We start from the raw sequence: 5125 nt of genomic DNA on the forward strand, positions 1-5125 counted from the left end.
TGCCATGCCTTAAGGCTTTTCTAGAACCCTGAAATTGCTTAATGTCTTTTTTTTTTCTAGAGAAAGAGGAAGAGAGACAGAGGGAGAAAAACATCGATTTGTTGCTCTATTTATTCATACTTTCATTGGTTCATTCTTTGAACCAGAAAGAGAAGAAAGGAGAGAGAGAGAGAGAGAGAGAGAGAGAGAGAGAGAGAGAGAGAGAGAAACGTTGATCTGTTTATATATGTGCCCTGGTATCAGGACGACACCCCCAAGCTACTCACCAGGGCCTCCTTAAAGTCTTTTAAACAGAAAATCAGGAGCAACAGAAAAGCAGGCCACTTTTTTCTGCATAGGTGAGCTTCACTTTTGTGAAGCTGGTGAAACCTTGTGGGTATTTCAAAGTAAGAAAAGAGAGGGATTAAATGAAAGGCAATATTGGTGAGCCTTGGGGTCAGCCACCAGCAGGGGGCAGTGTGTAGGTTCAGGGAGCAATCCACAGCCGCACACTGCTTGTTTCACCACCTCCTACAAGAACAAATTAACCAGCTGTTCCTGCAGGGGCAGTTTTTTCTCTAACCTTGAAGGAAATAACTTCATTTTGTTTTTATTTATTGATTTTAGAGAGAAAGGAAGGAAGAGAGAGTGACAGGAACATAGATCTATCTGTTCCTGTATGTGCCCTGAACCACAGATTGAACCAGCAACCTTTGCATGTCAGGATGAGGCTCCAAACAACTGAGCTATCCGGCCAGGGTGGAAATCATTTCATGCTGGGAGAAAACAGGGTGAGTGATGGGAATAGAAGGACCCTGACTGCCCTGGCCGATTGGCTCAGTGGTAGAGCGTCGGCCTAGCATGCGGAGGACCCGGGTTCGATTCCCGGCCAGGGCACACAGGAGAAGCGCCCATTTGCTTCTCCACCCCTCCGCCGCGCTTTCCTCTCTGTCTCTCTCTTCCCCTCCCGCAGCCAAGGCTCCATTGGAGCAAAGATGGCCCGGGCGCTGGGGATGACAATGTGGCCTCTGCCTCAGGCGCTAGAGTGGCTCTGGTCGCAACATGGCGATGCCCAGGATGGGCAGAGCATCGCCCCCTGGTGGGCAGAGTGTCGCCCCTGGTGGGCGTGCCGGGTGGATCCCGTCCGGGCGCATGCGGGAGTCTGTCTGACTGTCTCTCCCTGTTTCCAGTTTCAGAAAAATGAAAAAAAAAAAAAAAAAAAAAAAAGAAGGACCCTGACTACCTCCTCAGGTTGCTGGGATGACACCCTGACGATAATAAATGCCCACACCAGACCTAGGAAACTGATTTTGTTTCCTTGCCCAATCTGACAGCCATTTTTGGTTTTATAACCAGTGTTGACTAAAGAAATACTTCTGAGGGCATCTCTGATTCAGTCCTGAAATACCAGCTGCAATCCTTGTGAGTAGAAGATGCTGCGAACTAAATATCATTGTTACACAGGCACTTACACAGACAGATCTCTGCCAGACCTCCAGTCCTAAGTCCTTGTCACTTATTCCTAGCAATAGAACAGTACTAAGCCCTGTCCGAATGGATAGACAGGTTGTTGGCAGTATCACACTTTACAGTCTCAGTGGTGGGTCTAGGGTCATCTTCCTGCATCCCCACGGGAAAATCACTTGCTCACCCAAAGGCAGAGCCCAGTCCAGGGCCCCAGTGTCAAACTTGATGGAAGGCAACAGGGTTCTAATAGTTCCTACCGCATGTGCTAAGACAGTAACTATTGGGATAAATGCCCTTTGCGGCCCTGCCCGTGGATCGAAGTCTGATAAGTGGACTGACTTTGTTCTTGAGGATTGCTTCTGAAGGAAGTGCCCACTGAAGGGGAAACGCTATCCTTGTTCTTTTCTCCATGTCCCCGTCCGTTCATCAGCTGTGGAGGACCTCCTTTAGGAACAAGGTAGCCTAACAGAGATGTCTTACCACAGATGTTTAAGCCCCTAGGAAATGGTAGCCAGGATCTTCTACTCAGAGATGAATTTGTTCATGAAAAGGCACCAAAGCCCTGGCCCGGGGGCTCAGTTGGTGAAAGGGTCATCCTGATATATCAAGGTTGCCAGTTCAATCCTGGGTTTGGGCACATACAAGAATCAATCATAAATAAGTAGAACAACAAATCAGTTTGTTGTTTTTCTGTCTTTCACCCTTCCTATCTCTAAAATCAATGAATAAAAAAAATTATTTTGTAAAAGGCAGCAAAACACCTCCATCCACACTGAGAGCTCTCACAACGGTCTCTGGCATTTGCACTTCTTCTCTTTTTATTTATTTCGTATTTATTTAGCACAAGAGACAGAGACAGACAGACAGGAATGGAGAGCGATGAGCAGCATTAACTTGTAGTTGTGGCACTTTAGTTGTTCATTGATTCCTTCTCATATGTGCCTTGTCAGGGGTGGGGGGGCTCCAGCCAAGCCAGCAGCCTTGGGCTCAAGCCGGCGACCATGGTGTCATGTCTATGATCCCACGCTCAAGCCGAATGAGCCCACAATTGGAGACTACAGGGTTTTGAACCTGGGTCCTCAGCATCCCAGGTCGACACTATCCACTAATCAACACTTGTCAGGTGGCATTTGCACTTTTGACAGATTTCCACAGGCTTCTGTTCTTTCTGGCCCGAGTTTAGATTCCCAGTGCACATGGGTGCTCTGTCTGGAGAATCATCGTCTTTTTTTTTTTTTTTTTTTTTTTGTATTTTTCTGAAGCTGGAAACGGGGAGGTAGTCAGACAGACTCCCACATGCGCCCGACCGGGATCCACCCGGCACGCCCACCAGGGGGCGATGCTCTGCCCATCCCGGGCATCACTCTGTCATGACCAAAGCCACTCCAGCGCCTGGGGCAGAGGCCAAGGAGCCATCCCCAGCGCCCGGGCCATCTTTGCTCCAGTGGAGCCTCGGCTGCGGGAGGGGAAGAGAGAGACAGAGAGGAAGGAGAGGGAGAGGGGTGGAGAAGCAGATGGGCGCCTCTCCTGTGTGCCCTGGCCGGAATCAAACCCAGGACTTCCACATGCCAGGCCGACGCTCTACCACTGAGCCAACCGGCCAGGGCCGATAGTCATCCTCTTTTTGCAAGTTGAGTTACATGTAGGCCCTGCAGGCAGGGCGACTCCGAGGACGGCCACAAAATGACTTTCTCCTGAAGATGCACTTCCCTCTTGCTAGTGTGGAAATGTGGGTACCCTGCTAGCAGCCCCCATAGTGGAGCACATCAGCCCTCCTTCCCTCCTCTTCCCTTAGAGCTCTAGTTTGATCCTGCTGCCTATCTGCTAACTTCTTTTCCTGTTAGAAATGAAGAAAACAGGATCTACTTAACTTTTGACTGGAGAATTATTGAGTTTGAAAATAGAAATATACGCATGACGAGGCAGTGGCACAGTGGATAGAATGTCGGCTTGAGATGCTGAGGACTCAGCTTCAAAACCCTTGAGGTTGCCAGCTTGAGTGCAGGCTCATTCAGCTTGAGTGCAGAGTTGTCTACTTGAGTGTGGGATCATAGACATGATCCCATGGTCACTGGCTTGAGCCCAAGGTTGCTGGCTTGAGCAAGGGATTACTGGTTCAGCTGGAGGGTCCCCCTGTCCCGTCACAGCACATATGAGAAAGCAATCAATGAACAACTAAGAAACCACAACAGCCTGACCTGTGGTGGCGCAGTGGATAACGCATCAACCTGGAAATGCTGAGGTCGCCAGTTCGAAACCCTGGGCTTGCCTAGTCAAGGCACATATGGGAGTTGATGCTTCCAGCTCCTCCCCCCTTCTCTCTCTCTGTCTCTCTCTCCTCTCTAAAAATGAATAAAGAAAAAAAAAAAAAAAGAAACCACAACAACAAAGAATTGATGCTTCTCATCTCTCTCCCTTCCTGTCTGTCCTGCCCCCCTTGCTAAAAAAGAAAAGAAAAATATAAATGAGGCTGTATATGAACAGGTATACAACTGTATATGAAACAGGTATAAAACTCTAATTTTATTTTTCCAGTTAATGAAAGAGAAAGTTTATTGAGGCCCCAGGGCCACAAGATTCAGGCATGAGGTTGCCCAGCGGCCTGAGAAGGTGGTGGAGGGGCCTTATTTAACCTGCTTGGGGCACAGATTGTTGGTGTGGCCACAATTCTTGCGGCAGTTGACAGTGCGGGCATAAACTTACAGCAGATCATCTTGTCGCAGTTCTACTTCTGGACAAGATGGTGGAGGGAGGGCTCGATGTTGCCACCCCGCAGACGAGGCACCAAGTGCAGGGTGGACTCTTTCTGAATACTGTAGTGTGAGAAAGTGCGGCCATCCTCCAGCTGTTTGCCCGCAAAAATCAGACGCTGCTGGTCAGGTGGGATGCCCTCCTTGTCTTCAATTTTAGCTTTGACCATCTTAATGGTGTCAGTGGGCTCAACCTCCACGGTCATGGTCTTGCCAGTCAGGGTCTTCACAAAGACCTGCATCTTTGTGTTTGCCAGGGGGCTGCTTACCGTCTCTGGACAAAAAGAGCACATAAGTCTTATTTTTTAAAATGAGGAGGAAAATGTCTTGAGAAAAACAAAAACAAACAAATAAAAAATGCTTGCCCGGGCTGTTGCTCAGTGGGTTAGAGCACTGCCAGGAAACACCAAGGTGGCGAGTTCGATATGAGTCAGGGCAAAAACGGAAATCAATCAATGAATGCACAACTAGGTGGATCAACAAATGAACATTTCTTTCTCTCCCCTCTCTTTCTCTCTTTCTCCCTTCCTCTGTTCATCGCTCTAAAATCAATTAATAAAAATAAAATAAAATACTACTGGTGGTTGCCTCAGGGTAATGAATAGGCTGGGGAGATGGGGGTGAAAGGGAGAGTTACTTTTCACTGTATACCTGATTGTGCCTTTTGAATTTTGTATTATAAGCTTTTTAATATTTATTTAAAAATAAATAAAACTGTTGTTTTCAGGAAAGAATCCCGCCTGACCAGTGGTGGCGCAGTGGATAGAGCATTGACCTGGAATGCTGAGGTCGTCGGTTTGAAACTCTGGGTTTGCCCAGTCAAGACACATACTACAAGCAGTCAATGAACAGCTAAAGTGAAGCAACTCTGACCGCACTCTCTCTTTCTTTTTCCCTCTCTCAAATCAATAAATAAAATCTTAAAAAAA

At 47.7% G+C, this 5125-nt stretch overlaps 1 non-coding gene and 1 pseudogene across 1 annotated transcript; one reads left to right on the forward strand and one right to left on the reverse strand.

The window, feature by feature from the left end:
• Positions 1-800: 800 nt before the first annotated feature.
• On the forward strand, positions 801-876 carry TRNAA-AGC (transfer RNA alanine (anticodon AGC)). The gene has a single exon. It is a non-coding gene; the product is annotated as a tRNA-Ala (tRNA).
• A 3194-nt stretch (positions 877-4070) lies between these two features.
• LOC136320677 (ubiquitin-ribosomal protein eL40 fusion protein-like) overlaps positions 4071-5125 on the reverse strand; it is an 8974-nt pseudogene continuing 7919 nt past the window's right edge.

Source organism: Saccopteryx bilineata, chromosome 1 (assembly GCF_036850765.1).
Source record: "Saccopteryx bilineata isolate mSacBil1 chromosome 1, mSacBil1_pri_phased_curated, whole genome shotgun sequence".
NCBI classification, from domain to species: Eukaryota; Metazoa; Chordata; class Mammalia; order Chiroptera; family Emballonuridae; genus Saccopteryx; species Saccopteryx bilineata.